Genomic DNA, 21,294 nt, shown 5'->3' with positions numbered 1-21,294 from the left:
TTCAGACCATATTCATTTTCAAGTGGTTGGCTTTCCTCATCCTGCAGTCAACCTACCATTGAAAAATGTCTGTTGAGTAGTTTCTGTTAAAAAGCCTTTCGGAGAGTGGATAACCATCGAAAGACAATCTGATTTTGGCCAAATTGGGATGTCCGAGAGTGGATTTTATTTATTTCAGAAAATTGCAAGATGGGCAAATTATTTATAATAAAATCAGGAAAAGTTGAAATTTTGGTCAGGAATTATTGTCAAGTTAATTTTATTAGATTTATGTGGACATCCTGTTATAGTTAATTGATTTATTTGGAACATTTTATTGCCTGCATTTGAATTCATTTCTCAATTTCAAACAGAAGTATCACACTGTTGGTACAATTTGTGACTGAAATATGTAAAAATATGAAAACCTACTTTCCCTCCTCCCCCTTTTTTTTTCTCATTTCCCGTGCACATTATATGAATTCCCTCTTATTTACTCATGTGGAAAAAACATAGCAGATGTTAGTATTAGTTTTTTTGGGATATTGCTGCTTTCAATTTCATCACAAAGTTTCTTATTTGGTATAGGCAGAACTCTCTCACAGCTTATTATACAAGCATTGCCTGTCATCATTACCGTCCATCATATGGAGCAAGGACTGGACTCGCATTTCTGAGAACCCGGGTTCGAATACCAGTTCTACCATCCTAAGTTTGGTTTTCCATGTTTCCTGAAACCAGGCAAATGTCGAAGTGATTCCTTATTGTAGGTAATGGCCTGTTACTTCCCTTCATGTCCCTGCATTGTATAACTAAGTGAATATCTTTTTAAATATTTTGGGCAGAACAACAAATACAAGTGCGGTATTTAGTTAAAATTTTTGAAATAGCCTTAAAAATGTAATTATAAAAAAATTCAACATGACATGTGAGACAGAAAGAAAGTGAGTGTACACGAAAAAGACAGAGAAAGAGTGTGTGCATGAGGGAGTGCACAAAAGAGAAAGCGAGAGGGCATGTATGCATATGTATGTGTGTGTATGTGTACACATACATATATTTATTACTAGCATGCTTGAGAGTTATCGAGGGCTTTACCTCCTGTCATTTGTGGGATGAAGGTGCAGAAAAAAAGCACAAAGAGCAGCATATATTCGGGAAAATGTGCAGTGTCGCCTCTCGATTAAACATTAGAAGTTTTGAATGGATGCAGTTTTTTTGTCAAATTTAACTATAGTTTTATTCAATTAGTTATAGTATTAATAATAATAAAAATAATTTGATATTTTCCATCCCTTTTTCTATGAAAATGTGTGTTTTTTTTTGTTAAAAATTTTGTAATTGTGTATTTTGTAGATTAGTTATTTTTTTCAAACACTTGCCAGTTTAAATTCAAAAAGTAGGCTACTAAACAAATGCAAGTTGCTGGTAGGTGTTGGATCTTAGATATACGCAGTCTCAGAATTACATGATTTGCTGGGTTATATGGTGAGTTAATGGTGGACCACAGGAACGACCAAAATGTTAAATTAGGATTCTAGCTTCTGGATCAAATGATACAATTTTCGTGGAAATATGGTTTATTTTTCTTTGCCAAACTTTATTTACGCATAGCTATATGAACAAATATGTCTTATTAATTCGTTGGAAAATAAATACCTTTTTCCCTATTTTACAAAGAGTAGCGTCGAAGGTTTGGCCAGTTTGTAGGTTTTATTTATTTATTTATTTATTTATTTTGCTGATTTTAATTTTAATTAGGTTTTATACAAGCAAATATTAATGTTAAATTTCTAAAAGTCATTTTATTTTCTGGTCTTAATAGCTTAGCATTTTATGCAGAATAAAAGTATAATTGATTTAACCTAATACCTTGGACATACACCATTGGTGGTTTATAGTATTTGTCATAGAAAAATATGTTAAGAATAAATAGCAACAATGAATACATTATTAACTCATTGAGAAAAAGCCAGTATCAGCTGACTGCCACATACTTGAACAACACACAGAATTTCATGAAAGGAATGAGTCAGAAAAAATGACAGCACAGACAAACACAATATGCTGACAATGATCACAGGATCAGTAAATACAGAAAAACAAACAACTCCAGAAAACACAGTGATTCCAAATACTATAGAATTCAATACTGGACACACTCGGGAAATCTTGGAAACCAATGTGTTTAGCGCTCCTAGCAAGATTTTTTTTGTGCTTAGGTTTGAAGGAGATTTGTTTTGGTTATGAATTCCTGTAAATATTAAAACAATTTTGAGTATATTTGTGTGAATGGATTTGAACTATTTTTATGGCTCCAATGTTAATATATCAATAATTGCACAATGAACATAATGTGTGATGATTTGGCATGTTTTTGAATGTATTGTTACGATTTACCGTGGGTTCGTAAAGGATAGCCCAATTAAAGATTTTATTTTACACACACAGTTTTATTTATTGCCACTACTTATTTCACTTACAAATAATCTTCTAAGATGGCAAATAATTAACTACACTTAAAGAAATTTCTATTCCCCAGTCACTCGTTCCACACACCTTGCTGGGCCGCACCTCTGGCGCAACTCTCGCCGCAGCACCCCTCGTGGGTCTCCGCCGCGGGTCTCCATCACTGCACTCCGCCGCCGCCGACACTTGCCTTCGCCGAATATCCGCTCGACGCCTCGCTCGGAACTTCGCTCGGGACTCCGCCGCGCCTGCGACACTATTGCCCGGAAACTCCGCCGCAGGAAAACTCCTGACTCCACTGAACTTACTCACTCCCTGCCTTGGAACCTTCGTCCAAGGACTTCGCTGCTCTGCCGCACCCGCGGCACTATCGCCCGGAAACTCCGCCGCGGGAGAACTCCCGACTGAACACTCCGAACTCACTGACTCTCTGACTCAGACTGACGTCCTTGGACCTATATATAGACCCCGGCGCAATTCCAGAACTCACGAGAGCGGCCGAAGCCAGTCGCGTCAATTCGCGCCGACACAACGGTAGAAATCTCTTGAAACACGTGTCGGCGGCCCACGTAACTTTACAGCTGTCAAGTTTCAGTTACGTGTCAAAGGCAGGGCGCTGCGCGGGGAGTGGTGGGAAGGAGGGGGGAAAGCGACAATCCTTGTTATCTTACAGGTGCGCGCGGCGCATATCATGTTGCGGCAGTCGCCAGCCAGCTCTGCACCTGCACGTGTCTCAGCCAATGTCACATTCGTAACAGTATGTTTTTGCAGCATTTACCATGTTCAATCAGCTTAGAAACAGTTGGGATTTAATGACATTGAATAAGATAGACTTCAGAACCGGCATTATATGTACTAATTGTGGCTGTAATAAAAAAATAATGTAAAATTGTTCTATTCATTCCAAAAAACTGATATGTAATTGAATGCTTGGAAGCAATTTCACTCTATTAAATTTTCCCTGCTAAAGTATCTTAAGAATTTGAAATGCCTGTTGATGATATAAACATAAAATAATTAATTGGAGCTATAAGCAATGATTTAAAAATTAAATATGGCCTTTTTTTCAGGTACCACTGCTTCTATTAAGGATTATGACTAAATGGTTATGAAAAGTTTGGTTTAAAACAAATTAAAGTAATCTTTTTTGTTAGAATTCCTACATGTGCTTATAAAAATAGTATTTCTCCGAGTCATAAGTAATTACGTAATTTCCTTTATTCTTCTCTGTAATAAGCAAGTTATTTGTTCTATAATTATTTTGTGATGCACTAACAAACCCATTTGGGTGACAAGATAACAATAGCACAGACAAACATGGTAAGTTTTCTATGATGCTTTGCATTTGTGTGCAAAGTTTCATCATAGAAAGACTACCGTATTCAACATTGCTGATTTCATGTCCAGATTATGTGTTTAGTTTCATAATTTGAGTTAGTTTGTGCTTTACTGTATGTCCAGAGTTGTTGGTTTATCTGTATTTTCTGTTCTTGATACAACTGTCTCATCGTGTTATTTTGTCTTTGCCGTCATTTTATCTGACTAAATTCCTTTCATGAAATTCTCTATTTTGCATAATCATGTATGTCACTTTATAATGGCTTGTTCGTGTGTCTATTCCTATAGTTTTTTTTTTCCTATCCCAAGATAGTGTGTTAAATCAAACTTACCCATTAGAAAAATCATTCAAAGAACATAATCTTGTAAATGATTTAATGTCTTCACTAACTTTACATTAATCGTTAAAATATAAAAAATACCTACCTGTCAAAATATTACATTTTTATTATTAAAAAAACATCTTCATTTTGAATGAACAAAATAACAACTGTCTTGTTAGATGCCATATATGCCCAATCTCAGCCAATTATTTTTATAGATTTGACTCCTAGTGTTCACATGTGCACATTTACATATATTATAACCAGCGGTATGTTTACAAAAACTAATTTTTTGTTGCAAAGCCTTTGATCCAGACCTTTGTATAGCCTTGTAGATGATATAAACAATTTATACACAATTTTCACTTGTAGAATTATAAATGGTTTGAAATTTGGTTACATACAGATTGAAGAAGAAATTAAACTTGTGTTTGATTCCATAAATGTTGTTTCAAAGGGCAGTAGGAGTATTTAAGACTCATGTATGAAACATTTTTTTTCCCTTGAGTCCACTTTTGTAAAGTAAGTTTATAATCTTTCTTATGAGAAGTTATTAAAAGTGATATGTTTTAACACTTATTTCTTCTTTGCAGTGACCCTTCTGCATTAGAATCTTTTTTGGGACTGAGTGCTGAGGTAAGTTTCTCTGCAGTATAGTACTAAGTGTAAATCATTAAGAAGCAGTTTTGCCTCTACTATCAAAAATATAAGTTTTTTCCCTTAAAAATTGTACTGAAGGTTATGTCTATTGCATACGTTTATTTATATAAAATACTATTATTTCAAACAGAGAAATTTTTTCTGTGCGCTATTTTCTGCAGAATTGTCAGCAGTTCGAAAATTTTATAGAATACTTTGTGGACGTATTGATTTAATCCCTCTAACAGTTGGTTGAAACTTAAATGATCACATACCCATAAAACAGACCACAGGGTGACATTTCAACAAAGATTTCAAAATAAAAAATGCTGCATGTATGGGGGGGGGGGGACCCCAAAAAACAGCTTTTTGTCATATATTTTATAATGTATTTATTATCTTTTTTACAATCTTTCTTCAGCCGCCTTAAAAGTACTCTCCATTAGATGTGATACACTTTGGCAAGTCTTTTTTCCCACTGTTTGAAGCACCTTTGGAACTCTTCAACTTTGATATCCTCCAGTGACCTTTGCGAAGCTGTTTTTACCGCCTCCACATCATCCCTTTTAGATTTTTCATCATCCTCGGAAACAGGAAAAAGTGGCATGGGCCTAGGTCTGCCAAATACAGAGGGTGGGAAATGACAGACCGCCCCTGAGAGGCCAAATAGTGGTTCACTTTTAAGGCCGTGTGTGCCAAGTCCTGTCAATCGACTGTTTTTTTTATCCTGTTTGAGAAGACGAGGAACAAATGTAGTGGCAGCTCGTCTCATTTGCAAATCCTGTCAGAATCCGCTGGCATGAGCTCTAACTCACTTCTGTCTCTTCTGAAATCATGAAACGACAATCCTCATTTATTTTTGGGCTGATTTTTTTCAACTTTTCATTGTTTCGAGATTTTGAAGGGTGCCCAGAAGGAGTGTGGCTCGTAGCATCCTCCTTGAAATCCTGTTGAAACATTTGGTAAGCTTCCGTTGCTGAATTTTCAAGTTTCAAACACTTTGCTTTTTTTTTTTTTTTTTTTTATCATCTGCCATAACGATTTTGCAGGTGGAACACGAGAACAAGTAAGAGAAAAACAATACCACAATCAAATGTTAACCTACAAACTGACCCAGTCCAGTCTGGGCAGCTATTTAGTGAAGGTATCAACTAACCCCATCTAGCGGGGAAACTCTTTTACTATGCCTACGAATGGCAGTGTGCTTTTGTTCCCTCTCGTAATGCCTTAAAATTTAACAGAATGACTGCTTCTGCATTTTCTAGTATGGTCTATTGAATATACATTTTTTACATACCTTTAGTTATTTCTTTTTTTACCAATATTAATTCCAATGCCGTTTATCCACTGTTCAATTTTAAAAAAAACATTGCTGCTTATTATGGCTGCTGTGAGTTTTTATGTCATGCAGTTCATTTTAGAGGTAAACTCACTCAGGAATAAACTCACAAGGAAAATCTGGAAAATGCAGGGATTTTAAAAGGTGTCTTCAAAACCTGGAAAACACAGGGAAAATAGACCTAATGTTGGCTGCCAAACTGGATTATTATTTTTATCAATTGTGATTTTTTTTAATACTTTAAAAACTGTTTTTTTTTTAATCTCTATTTCATATGTGGTTGGAACCCCTTCTCTTTGTAAGAGAACAATCAATGAGTAAAATTGGTATTAATTTGATGCTTTGAAGCACAATCAAATGTAGATTCACTAGGTCACAATTAGTAATGTATTGTTTCAAAGTTTGATCAAAAATTATGGTTTTTGTTTTAGAGACTAGCAGCGTTGGTTGCATAGCATTGGTGGAAATGATGACAGTGAAAACTGTGTATTTTTGACGTGACAACGTCTAATAAATCGATGAACGCCACCTGCACGGACGAAAAAGTGTCTCTCTACGGATGTCCCCCTACGGATGTTCCTGTTTGCTCATTGTACGCATGCGTGGCATCTCTCTTCCACTCGATTGGAACGACCATCGATTTGACTTTTCAATCATATTTTCGTCATTTGAATTATTAATATTATGTAATTTAACGATCGTCCACCGATTTTCAGCACAATCGGTACGGTTATTTAAAAGTAATGTTGAATATTCAAATACATTTTGAACCAACAATGGTGTTTTACAGTTACTCATAATAATTCAAATTACAACCGGGATCTTTTGCACAATGTTTTAAAATTATTGTAACACCTTGTAAATAAGTTTGGTGTATTTGGGATGCATATTTGTTATAAAATCGAGTTATTAAAACGAAATAATATTATTCCCCTACCGTGAACAAAATTTTTATAAAGATATATATATAACATCTGAAACTATCTATTATCAAATATGGCCTCGTGGCTGAGCTGTCAGCGGTTTTTTTTCTAATCGTAAGGTTGACGGTTCGAATCCCGGCAGGTGCGAAATTTTTTTTGAACTTGTAAAAATAAATACGGCGCACGTAACATTTCAAAAGTAATAAATATATTTGAATAATGAATGAAAATAAAAGTAAATTTATTAATTAAATTGTACATTTCATTTCACTCCTTTGTATCCATACAAAATAGTGATAATTCGATAAAAATGATTCAATTTTATTCATGAAAGTATGCAGAAATATATTTTATCATACAAAAGATAGAAAAATTAAAAAAAAATTATTCCTAAAAGAATATAATATTTGTAATGCCTAAATGGTTTGGTTGCAAAAACCTATTACGGCTCAGTCTCAGGCCGAATATGATATTTCCTTTTCTTCTGGATCAATCATTTCATCAATGTTTTTTTATGACCTCACGTTAAACTATCGTCCGTAAACCGACTTTACAGACAACCAATTTTTTGGGAAAAGTTTTTATGATCAGTTTGATATGTCATGTGGTTGAAATGTTTTTTGTTAAGTATTTGAAGTTTTAATATGTGTATGTTATCTTGCACACTTGATTGATGAGACAGGGAAAATAAATGTAATGTTAGTTGAGACAGGAGAAATTCAGGTCTAGAGTAAGAGTGTGGGAACCCTGTTCATGTATCCCAACCCTCCCTTCCTCTAGCCCTCTGGCTGCCGCTGAACGTCGCACGGGTCACTGCAATGCAACTGACTGCGTACCTTCACATTCCGACACCTCGTGTTGGTAACAAACTGTAAAACAGCTTTGTCAGCCTTACGTGCATGTTTCTACAGAAGATTTTTTTTCATTAATATTATTGAAAATTGGAATGTATACCATTCTAAATTGTTGAAGTTATAGCTGTCTCAGTTAGGTACAACAAACTAGGAAGTGTGATTCAGTGCTTCAAGTTTCGTAAGAGCAAATATTTGTGTTGGCAGTTAATTAAGAACTGCTTCAACCCGTTTGATAATTTACCATGCTGCAGTGTTTGAGGCTGCAAAAGACGCAAAAGAGGCGAAAAAATGTGGTCGTGAGACAAGAGAGCCCTTCAGTATTACCAAATAACATTATTTAGAATACTCTTTCGGAGAACATTGAGGAAGCCAGTGAATGGATAAGTGGTCTGATTTCACATACATTTCAGTTGGAAAAGACCACCGATGTCATGCTACCAACCATTGAAGCCAATTCAATAAAGAGATATTCCCCATCAAGAAACAGAAGATTGGGGACTGAATAATTTGTTCTGCTACTTACCTGAAGACTAGATGATTTCTACAAGTTAATTTTGTGGCCTGCAGTTGCATATCAAACAGATGTTGACTGGTGACCAGATGAAGTTTTGTATGGACTTTTTGATATATCTTAATGATCAATTACTAAAATTTTTTGAAATTCTGTTCCCTGTGTTTATATTGCATGGTTGCCTTATATTTTAAAGGTACTAACAACAAAATAAATATTTAAATTTACAAATTGTATTCAAAATCCCATCTCTTCTAGGTAATTTATTGTTTTAATCTGTTACTAGTCAAGAAAAAGACTAGCATCTGAATTTCCATAATGTACAGTCTCAATGGTTGAGGTAGGATTCAAATAAACTAAAAAATTTACTACAGCTACCGGCAGACGTCTGTGCATGCCTGAGTGGGGGGAAGCGGGGTAACGAATGCGAGAGGGGAAGAGGTGCGCGCACAGGTCAGATTAGTCTATCAGCTGTTGTACAAACATTAGCCACCCATAGTTTAGTCGCGTGGAAGGCTATGGAGGGTAAAGGACGGTCACAGCGTTACGGGAAAGTTATTCACAGCAGTGAACGTGTAATTATAAAGTCTGTGATTCAGTGTTGCGATGAAGAGGCTAAAAAAGGCTGTCTTCTGGAGCCACTTCAAAGGGCAACAGCAAGAGCTGCGAAATATACCGGAGTTAGTGAAAGAGCCATATGCAGTATGCGTAAAGCCATCAGAGAACGTCCAAACGAGCCCCAAACGACCCCAGGGAAAAGCAGGTATTGTGAATATAATATTTAAAACAAGCGAAAAATTTTACTTTGATCTAAAACAGGTCGTTGTCAATATACACTGTTTAAACACGAATATTAAAAAAGGCATTAATTAATGTCATTGCTGCAATGATTCACTGCCAAATTTTCTGAATAATTTAGCTTGTATTTTCACTACAAAATGCAGTTATTAACGAGCAATGTTGTTAATAGTTTCATTTGGAAAGTATTTTAGGTTAGCGTGATTTTTGTATGCTTATTTTTGTTACTTTAACATATTAAAAATTAAGATAAATATCTCCATTTTTACTTCGTAAGATACGTTTTTCACAACTGCATTGATTTAAGTTTGATGATAATTATTTTATTGTTGCATTTGGCATAATTGTAAGTAGAGAATAATTTTATTTGCAGGCCCAAAACGAAAGGCTGCATTGAGCTGGACAGTTTCGACAAGAGAGTTATACGAGACACAATAGAGGAATTCTATACCACGAAAAAGATTGTTCCAACAATAGGTAAACTAATGCCTGTTTTACATGAGAAAATTGAATGGCAGTGGAGTGAGAGATCACTGAGAAGAATCCTTCACGACATGGGATTTGTGTGGAAGAAGTGTCAGAAGAAACGTTCTTTACTCATTGAACGTAGTGACATTGTGATGTGGCGTTCAAAATATCTTACGGAAATGAGGCAATTAAGAAAATAAGACCACAAAATATTTTACTTGGATGAATCGTGGATTGATACAAACTTGACCATGAATAAGTGCTGGCAGAAAACCGACTCTGTGAAAGGTATTTTGACGCCGGGAAATGCGTCGAACAGATTAATAATTATTCACATTGGTTCCGCGAATGGTTTTCTGGACAATGCTCTTTTGGTTTTTAAAGCCGGTGCTGCAAGTGGTGATTACCACGGGCAAATGAATGCGGAAAATTTTGAAAAATGGTTAGTAGAAAAAGTTATTCCTAATTTACCTCCTGCTTTGGTAATTGTTATGGACAATGCCCCGTACCATTCAAAACAGCAAGACAAGTGCCCATCAAATTACGCAACAAAAAATGACATTATTGAGTGGTTGAACCGGAAAGGCATAACATGTGACTCAAGCATGCGTAAAGTTACGCTACTTGACTTGTTGGCGCAACACAGGCCAAAAGAAAAGATGTTTCGAGTGGATAAACTTTTTAAACAACATGGCCACAGAGTACTTCGTTTGCCACCGTACATGTGTGATCTCAATGCTATTGAGCTGGCTTGGGCAAAAATAAAACAGCATGTTCGCGAGCGGAACGTATCTGGAGAATTGTCATTGCAAGCTCTCCTGAAGTTAACTACAGACGCAGTTGAAAATGTAAGTAAAGATGACTGGGAAGGCTACGTGAGACACGTTGAGGAAATAGAAGATTATTATTGGAAGAAGGACTGTGTAATGGAAATTGCACTGGATGAATTTGTTATTCATCTTGGTGAAGAAAGCACTGACGATGACTTGTCCATAGAGGCCAGTGATAGTGACGATTGTTGTAGTGTCGGTTCACCATTAGCAAAACCGCTTTAACAATGGTTTGCAATGTGCAAAAAAACCTTCTATAAATTATGTTTGTATTTATATTATGAATTATAGTAAACGATTATGTAATGTCTAATACTAAAATTTTTAAGTGAACATCAATGTTAGTCTTCTGTCTACAGCTAATTATTTGCACGTATTTACTATACTCTTTCTTAAATGTAAATTTTCTTTACGTGTGTGTTAAATGTTGGCACAGATAATTTGTAAGTATTATATGTATATTTCAGTCAGTTTAGTATTTGTACTAAGTTTTGATTAGTTTCGTGGTTGTACTCTATCAAAACCATTTGAAAACATTTTAGAGTGGAAATTTTGTGTTTGCTTGATTTTATAGATTTATTCGTACCTACAAGTTGTATTAATATTGGTGGGAAAGTTAATCTGTACCCACCGACTGTTCACATATTGTATTGTTTATGTTAAGAAAAAAATGTATGCATGTGTTTTATTGTTCATAACCGTAATTCTTACATTTCGTTTGATTGTATCCGGACAATACAAACTTTCCCATATGAGCAATAGTTCTTTGTTACGAAATGGTAAAGTTATGCTTATTGTACACTATTTGTGTGTATACACTTAACGAAAAATTATATAACTAATATTACACACAACAATACTACTGTTATATGTTGTAGCTAACAAATACCCCCGTGTTTCGTACTGTTATCTAATGTTTACTGTTGTTACAAAGAGCAAATGTTTTTAGGCGTATACCGCCGGTACGTACCGTTGTCGCCCGGCTAGAGACCGCGCCGTGACGAACTTCAGGCAAGCAAGCAAGCAGGAGGGGACTCGCGTGCACAGACGTCTGCCGGTAGCAGTATATTTAACATTAAAACACTTACATGAGAGTCACTCTGCAGTTAAAGAATTTATATGCAATAGACTAATAGCATGTTAACAAAAGTCTTTTTCTGTACAGCTTTACTACAACTTTCGTAACCAAACAAAAATTATTTTCTTCATTGTGAAAAGGGACCCAAATTCATTTTTTTTTTGCAACTTTACTAATTCATAAGCCTTTTCAGAGCATGAATTGTAAACAAAATCTAATGACACGTCAACACAAAAATATAAATTTCTTTCATCCTGACAGTTTTCTTTACCATTCAAATATTAAAATTAGAATGTTAACAAAATGTTTCTAGAACATTAGGATTATCAAGCAGTAGATTATTTTAAATATTATGCTACCATAACAAGAATTTCTTGAAATAGATAAATAATTTTGCAGTGAAGAAAATAGGGTCCTCAATCAGAGTAATCGCTATTGCATCATGCTCATGTGGCAAAGATTGTGGGTTCTATCCCAACTTACCAGCATGATTCCATTTGTGAGCACTGAGTCGACACCCATGTTATTCTCAATCCTTTACATACACTTGGATGTTCCGTCTCCGTAAGCCTCTGTACATAACTGTATGAAGTAAAACTTTACCAAACCATAAAGAAAATAGTTGCGGAAGTTATACTACAGCTGTACAGAAGAGGACTTTTGTGAATATGCTGTTCATCTATTACATGGAAGTTCTTTAATTGCACTTGGACTCATATGCAAGTGTTTTAATGATAATTGTTGCAAAAATTATGTTTTGTTTTATTTGAATGCTACATTAAACATCGAGACTCTATATTTTGTAAAATTTAATGCTAGTAATTTTCTTGAAACAACACATTTTTAAAATTAATTTTACTCTTATTTGGTAAAGTTAAAAAAAAAACTTTTTTCTGGGATAATTTTTAATTGGGAGGGGGAGGAGAGAAAATGAAACATCTAATTATGGAGAGGGGACAATCCACATATCCCCCCTCTTCTTCCCAATCACCAGTGGCAGCACCTGTGTACATAAAAAATTATATTCCCTAAGTTTCGTAAATGTCAGTATTTGTGCATATATATTTGTATAAAATGTATGTTTATGTTTATAAAATTAGTAGTAAATAGTTACATTAGTAATTGTCTGTTGTGAGTTGACATGACAATAATATTGATGTGTTCTCTGAGCTGCACCCATCGACAGTGATGATTCTTAAACATGATATTTAATGTACCTTCAAAGGAAGTCACAGAAATTAGGTTTAAGGATCTGGGAACCAGAAATAATGAGTTGACACACATGCAATCCAGTGATGCAGGAGTCCATATTTTAGGTGTTTTAGTGTAAAACAAAATTTTTAGTAGGTGTCCATTTGTGGAAACAAATCACAAATGCAAAATATTCAATTAACTGTTACTTGTCACTGTTTTTTTTTTTTTTTCAAAGAAGGATAATAATGGTTCATTCTGCATTGTGATATTGCACAGAAAACATTTAATTTTCCGTGAATCCTATTCAAGTGTCATAATTACATAAAGAGGTTTGATTACACAAGCCCTTACTGTGAACTATTTACTTACCTTGATAGCTGTAACTTTACTTTGTTTCCAGGCTCAAATCTAGACTCGCTCATGAGGAGATAGTTTTTATAAATAAAATATAGATTTTTCGAGGAAGTTAATTCTGAATCATTCTATTTTTTTGATTACTGTGTGTGAAACCAATAATTATTTATATAGTTACTAAACTGTTAAAGTAAAAAAAAATTTCTTTTTTTTTCAATAACAAATAAACTATAATAAATAGCTAAAAAATAATAATTTCTTAAAGAGTAAGAAATTTCCTTAAAAAAATAAGGTCTGGCTCCCACAGTTACAGCTTTTTTTTTATTGCCTTAATTCAATGTCAAAAATAAGGATTGTGGCATTGAAGCTGAGACCGCGAGCCATCACAGTTATCACCATTAATAATTTAAAAAAAAATTATAACATAAAATGAATTATTAAAAATCAGGAAGAATAATCAGACCTTATATTGAGACTTCAAAGAATATAATCAGTCTCTTAGGAACTTTTTTATTTATAAAAAGTATTTTATTGATAACAGTAAGAAGACAAATTTATTCGCTTCGTGGAAGTATAAATCCTTAATGCTTATTTATTAATCTGTTTATTTCAATAGAGTCAATATTTAAATTCGCCATAAAATTAATATTTTTCTTTCTCTGCATCTATCATTGTTTAAAGAATATTAAAATTTATTTTTAATAACTTTATGAACCAGATCACACAATCAGTGAACATTCTATAAAAAATTAAAAATAAAGTAACGACACTGGTATCTAACCCAAGTTGCCAACGTAGTAGTTGGGTGCTTTAACTGCTGGCCCATGCTGCCTTATCGGTTCTGAGAGTAACATTATGGGAATTATCAGTTCTGCCTTTTTTTGTAGACTATTTCTCGAGAACATTTGAGAGCTGGTTTTTGTCCTTTACAGGGTAGATTGCTATTGGGAAGTACTTTACTATCGCAAAGGGATGTGAAAATCAGTGACCCAAAGTTCGTGCCCTCTCCTTGTTAGCAACAAACTTAATATTTTTAACTTTTTCTTAAGCTTATATAAATACAAACACCTACTAATAATAAAAATGCAATGCCTAAAAAAATTTTGATAGTCTAAATAAAAATATAATAATTTTTTGATATGATATAAATATGAATTGGAATATACATTTTGATAATAATGTATGTCATTTGGACAAAAATGTTTTCTGTTTTGGAATTTAAAAAAAAATTAAATATTTGGACTTTGAAATTTTCTTGCAACTTGGAAGTGTTTTTGTAAACAGAAGTTCAGTCAAACTTCAGGAAGGGGCAATTGCACCCTTTGCCCCTTCCTTGAATCTGCACTTGGTAGTTGCTGAATTTTACATTGCTTACTAGTTGAAATAGTACTTAATAAATATGACTCATTAATAAGGCAAATAATATGGCATGGAGAATTGAGTGAGACTGAGCTAGACTGGGACTAGGCATGCATGGCACCTGAGACTTTACAAAGACCCTGGCCATCGTTACTGACCACCTGCTCTCGAGTGCAGCGTTTCTTCGCCTTCCATCGTTATCAGGCCGGGCTACGAGAGAACAAAAACAGCCTCGTGTGCAACAGACGATCCGTGAGGAAGCAGAACAGAGGTCTGCACAGCTGGGTGCTCAAGGATCCTGTAAAGGAGGGAGTTTTTGAAATCCCACGTCCCCCAAGGGATGTTGATCCACCACGTTGCCTCTTTCAAGAAGCACAAGTGTTGTGGCTCCTGAACTAGCGCGCAGACACACCATTGATCTGGATGTGGGTTGCAGGAAGTGGGCACGTGGTCCAACAGGAGTCATAACAAGGGACAATCATAATAGTTATGTTAATTTCCTTTGGCACATTCAAACCTATATTGATTATTTACTTTTTAGTTAGGTGTATGCACAATGTGGTCTACTTCTGTTTCAAAAATGGCTTTTCAAAGTTTGTATTTATAAATAAAAACTAAGTAATTTTAATAGATATATCTAAAATATTATTTTAAAAACAAATATTTGGAAATGTGCACCACTGTCACCATCATTATTACCAGATATACAACCAAATTACTATTGTTTTCTACAGTTGCACAATTTTTATGACCAAAACAACCATCACCACTAACACCCCCATAACTAATACCTCGCACCACTACCACCCACCAATACCAATTATCACCACAACCTACCACACTCACATTCCACGGGTTTAAATTTTGGTCTGGTCATCCAGTTTTGGTTTTTATAGGTTTCCTAACATCCCTTAAGAAAACTTTTGGGGTGGTTCATTACTATAGGACTATAGGCCATTGTTAGAGGTACTTAAAAATTGCAATATTTATTGTGACCATAATAACTTCCTATGAAGAAGAAAGCAACAAATTAAGAAACTGTTTTTCAACTGTGTATCAATGCAGAATATTTAATTTGGTTAGACTGTTTCTCATTATTTTGCATTTATGGCTTGCTTAAAGTTTTGTTTTGAGCAAATACATATTTTTATTAATTTCTTGATATAATTATTCTACCTTTTGAGATTTTACAAAAAATTTCAATAAATGCATAATGTAAAGAAATGCAGTCCTTAAAATAAAAAACTATTGCTTGTACATATAATATATTCTTTTGTAACATCACTAGCATACAATGTGTACAGTAGTATAGTCAATAGCGTATCTGACTGACAACATGAGGATATTCTCGTAGCGTAGGTTCTAATCTCTGTCAGTTTGTAAATGTGTCATCACGGTGCTGTGGAAGTCTCAGAAATCTCGAAAAGAGGCAGACGTGCGTGATTCATCCGTATGTATTGCACATAAGTATAAAAAAAAACTTTACAACAATACAGCTATCCATTAATACTTCATGTTACAATTTATAGTCATAAAAGAAATAATAACTTAAAATATACACATTACAATTTTGACAATCCTTAGTTAAAATTGAAATGTAGAGATAGCACAGCGTTCATCATGCTGTAGAGACACATTCAATTGTTAGCCTACATATATTGATGCCATGAAAAACAAAATAATTTTGTGATGAAATTTTTTACTGTAAAAATTTAAATTTTTAATTAGCTTAATAAAGTTTTTTGTCTGTAGAAAGTATTTACAGATTTACTTAAGTTGTTTAGGCAAAAAATATAAAAACATGTACTTAGTATTATAATACAGAGTGGGGCAAAATGGTTGTATCAGTTTTGAAAGGCTATTAAAAATGGAGCAACTTATATAAATAAGGTTTATTGTAATCAGTATAATCCCCATTTTTTTATCAAGTTCTGAAGATCACATCAGGAAGATGGTGGCTATCAGCAGCAAACCATTGATGAAGGTGATTTCAGAGCTCTTTGACTGCTTTTCGGCACATTTCGAGGAGTGTAGGGGCGATTTCCTCCCAAATTTGCATCTTGAGTTCTTCCAAGGTGTGAAGATGTTTGAAAACCTTTTCCCTAAGGTTACCCCATTGGAAGAAGTTACAAATGCTTAAATCCGGTCAGCGCAGACCCCAGATTTAAGCGTTTGTGACTTCTTCCTGTGAGGTAACCCCAAGGAAATCGTCTTCACACCTTAGAAGAAGTGAAGATGCAAATTCAGGAGGAAATCACAGTTATACCCCTACATGCCGAAAAGCGATCAAAGAGTTCTGAAATCACCTTCATCAATGTATCGCTGCTGATAGCCACCATCTTCCTGATGTGATCTTCAGAACTTGATACAAAAAATATACTTCATTTCTGTAGGTTGCTCCTTTTTTTTAATAGCCTTTCAAAACTGATACCTTTTGCCCCACCTTGTACATGTTTTAAAACAATTCAGCTTCATATTTTATTTTAAACAATTATGTGTTTATTTTTTGTCAAAATTTTTATTTATAAGTGTATTTGCAACAATAGATCACTTAAATTTTTCAAGTTGTAAAGTAAAATATTATCTGTGTTTCCAATAATGTATTACTAACATTTTATCTACTTGATGTATTTGTAACATAGTTTACTAATTTTTCTTTTTGCAAATTAAACTTGGATTTAATATTCACGATAAGACATATTATTAAAATATTATTTGTCTAAAATGAATGATATACACTTCTTTAGTTTATCCCATGTAATACGAATTTAAATCCAATTATGTGATTCAAACATTTCTGAAGATACTTTTTATTTGACTTCGAACTACTATTAATTATTGTTCCTCAATTTAACAGGAATTGTAAATAAGATTTAAGATAATAAATAAACTAATACTAATCAAATAAATTTTACACTTTACAAACAAAATGATATTATAATTAATTGGTTAATGTTTCTGAATAAATAAACAATCAAAGTAAAACTCTGTTTCCAAAATATACCGGTTGTAAACAAATCAGTTGTTTTAATATTTCAATGATTGTGTAATCTTTCAAACATTAATAAAGTTTTAATTTTCTAAAGTTAACTCTTTTAAGTCGGGTAGAGCAATACAAGAGATTCTACTCATCAGTTATACCTCTGGGTATAGTCAAAGTGAACATGATTTAAAATTATCTGAAAAATCAGTGGAAATGACCTTAGAGTTGTAGTACCAGATAACCAATTGCAAAACCAAAATCTGCAATTACAATGGCACTGTTTAAAAACCTTCACATACCTTGATATTCCATATCTGACATACCAAACATGTACTTTGGTTAGTAAAACAAGTCCTTGATGTATTCCTTTCTCTACAGGTTAGCACTTCAATTCAGTAGACAGAATGTAGGATTCAGTAATTATCGGACATTACTGCTTTTTAGAAAGGAAAGAAAAAAAATTGGTTGTCTGTAAAGTCGGTTTACGGACGATAGTTAAACGTGACAACGTCATAACAAAACATTGATGAAATGATTGATCCAGAAGAAAAGGAAATATCATACTCAGCCTAAGACTGAGCCGTAATATGTTTTTGCAACCAAACCAGTTAGGCATTAAAAATATTATATTCTTTGAGGAAGATTTTTTTTTTTTTTAAATTTTTCTATTTTTTGTATGATAAAATCTACCTCTGCATACTTTTATAAATAAAATTGAATCATTTTTATTGAATTATCACTATTTGATATGGATACACAGGAGTGAAATGAAATGTACAATTTAATTAATAAATTTACTTTTGTTTGCATTCATTAATTCAAATATATTTCTTACTTTTGAAATGTTTCGTGCACCGTATTTATTTTTACAAGTACAAAAAAAAATTCACAGCTCCCGGGATTCGAACCGACAACCTTTCGATTGGAAATTAGCGATGCTGACCGCACGGCCACGCTGCCATACTTGTAAAATAATAGTTTCTGATGTTATATACATATTTATAAACATTTTGTTCACGGTAGGGGAATAATATTATTTCGTTTTTATAACACGATTTTATAACAAATACGCATCCCAAATACACCAAACTCATTTATAATGTGTTACAATATGTTTTAAAACATTGTGCAAAATATCCCGGGTGTAATTTGAATTATTATGTGTAACTGTAAAACACCATTGTTGGTTCAAAACGTATTTGAATATTCAACATTACTTTTAAATAACCGTACCGATTGTGTTGAAAATCGGTGGACGATCGTTAAATTACATAATATTAATAATTCAAACGACGAAAATATGATTGAAAAGTCAAATCGATGGTTGTTCCAATCGAGTGGAAGAGAGATGCCATGCATGCGTACAATGAGCATGAAGAGAGATGCCACGCATGTGTACAATGAACAAACAGGACACATCCGTAGTGGGACACTTTTTCATGCGTGCAGCCGGCGTTCATCAATTTATTAGACGTCACGTCAAGAATTGGAAAACATTGTTTTCACACACACATTTCTACATTTACCCTGAAGGGATTGTTTCTTAATTCCTACTGGTTCGTGAAAAATAACAGTTTAAAGCTTACATTACAATACCTGTGTTTCACATTATCGCTGTCATTGTGTATTTCTTTGTTCGACACAACTATCGAGGATTAAAAATACGCTAATTCTTCAATTTCATATATTGAAGTTATTCCCTGGATCCTGAAGACTTGATCATGTCGGCTTGATTCTGTGGTAGATGATGCTTGCTGTTTTAATTCAATACATCAGAAGATCCTGTACTTAAAAAAATATAATAGTGAATTATGTTCGTAAGTCAAATAACAAGTCAACCTACAATCATAATTCTTTCTTATTTCACAATTTCTTTCATGTCCTTCGGCAGTGAATTTTAATGGTGGGCGTGAAAACTACTTTTGATATATGTAAAGAAATGTAGTTGAAAACAGAATTTTTTTTATTATGCTCTGCATTATTTTATTAAGAATTATACATTAAATTTTGTATTATAAGTGTATTTGCAACATGATAACACATGAATTTGCTTGCTACCGAGGTTATATGTTACTCATCTTTAACTTCTTTAACTAGTACTGTAAGACTCACTTCCCTCCCCCCCCCCCCCCCCCCTTTTTTTTCCCTCATATAGACTAAGTATTATTTTTAATGTTACTGATGTTTAAAATAATTGGATAGAGCCGTACATTTTTGTATTTAGTTCATAAATAACCTTGGTAAGTAAATTATTTTGGTTATTTATTAAGCGCAAAGTGTTTACCTTTCAAGAGAAACTGTATTATTAATTAGTTACTAAAAAAATGTTTGACTAGGCTTGCACACTATATCTTTATTAATTTTCATATTTGTTATAAACAAACTATTCAAACTATTGATCATTTATCATATTTTATATCTTTTAATTTTTGTTATATTTCAAGAAATAATATTGACTTAGTAAAATCACACAAAAAAGTAATTTGCTGTATTTACTTTTATTGGATAGTAAACAGTTTTTTTTTTTTTTTCATTTAATATAATGTATTTTCTTCATGGTGCAGAAATCATAGTAAAATATTTTCTCAAATAATTTTTGTCTAGCCATACTATGTAAAGACTACCAAAAATTATTATAAAAATATTTGAAAAAAAAAAAAGTAACATTCTCTTCAAAAGCTAAACACATTATGGTTTCATTTTAATTTTGGCCTTTATTTTCATGTGTGCCAGTTTTAATTAAAATATTATCATAATATTAGGAGATTTACTACCTTTGAACAGTACTCAAAGAATATCCAGTAGAGGTGATACTCAACCAGCTTAAAGAATGTTGATCTGGAATATTATAAGTTAAGACTTAATGTACTCATTCATTTGAAAAGTATTACACTTGAATGACTTATGCATTTGAAAAATAAATTGCACGCAAATATTTTACTAAAAACTTTATTATCTCTCTTATTTTATGCTCAAATTTTATTTATAAATTCCATGTGCTTAGGTATGTGCCTGTGCTTATTAATCACTTTTGATACTTCCCCCAGAAATTCATTTTCACTCTTTAAAAAAAATAAAAATATTTTTCCATTGAATAAGAATAATTTTTTTCTTCACATAAATTTTTCATCTTGGATATCAGCGAAGCAGTATTTAGCTTTCTTGATGAACTCAAGAAAATTGTTTTTTTTTTTGGGACATTTTGTTGGTATTTGATTACAGATGAATTCAGCTCTCTTCCTCAGATTTGGGATTGGTAGTGCCATGGTGGGGATGTTTATCCTTGAATTGCTAAGCAATCTACCCACCAACCTATGTTAAGACTTCGGGCAGAAATTTCGTCAGTTGAAACACACATTCCAACTTAATCGCAGTCTGCTTCTTCCGTGACAGCAATATTCATTTCATTCACAGGTAATTTACTCCGGAGCGTATTTGTAATATTCATATCCTTGTGCAATACTTTTTCAAACGCATAAGTGTTTGCTTTAATATGAAATTCTTAACATTTTTCTTAGAATTAACATGTATTGAAGTTGTGAAATTTAAAAAAATTAGCAACCACATGAATTAAAAGTCCTTGCTAGTAATGTGTCTAATTATGTATTATTGATAGGTATCATTCATCAAAATAACCTAAATATTAAGAATACATTAAAATGAAACACTATTTGAAACTTTTAGTTTGTGCTAATAATGGTTGGGAGGATTTTGGTGCTGAAATAATGTAACATTTATTAAGATATTAGTTTTTCAATTTTAAATGCTATGTGTATTTATTTAATAATAAAAATTTAAGGACAAATTTTTCAAGAGTTTTTTATTTTTATTTTGGATTGCCTTTCAAATATAAAT

The 21,294-nt window shown here is 33.2% G+C and overlaps 1 long non-coding RNA gene across 3 annotated transcripts in view; it reads left to right on the top strand.

Annotated features, from left to right (window-relative positions):
- The window catches only part of LOC134534904 (uncharacterized), a 44,757-nt gene that overhangs the window by 22,119 nt on the left and 1,344 nt on the right, over positions 1-21,294 (top strand). For all 3 annotated transcript variants that reach the window (XR_010075553.1, XR_010075554.1, XR_010075555.1), the window contains exons 2-3: positions 4,703-4,745; positions 20,662-20,853. This is a non-coding gene — a long non-coding RNA (uncharacterized LOC134534904). The remainder of the gene's footprint in view (positions 1-4,702; positions 4,746-20,661; positions 20,854-21,294) is intronic.

The sequence above is a fragment of the Bacillus rossius genome, chromosome 8 (genome assembly GCF_032445375.1).
Source record: "Bacillus rossius redtenbacheri isolate Brsri chromosome 8, Brsri_v3, whole genome shotgun sequence".
In the NCBI taxonomy this organism is placed as follows: Eukaryota; Metazoa; Arthropoda; class Insecta; order Phasmatodea; family Bacillidae; genus Bacillus; species Bacillus rossius.
The sequence above is the reverse complement of the archived record's forward strand: the minus strand, read 5'-3'. Positions and strand labels throughout refer to the sequence as shown.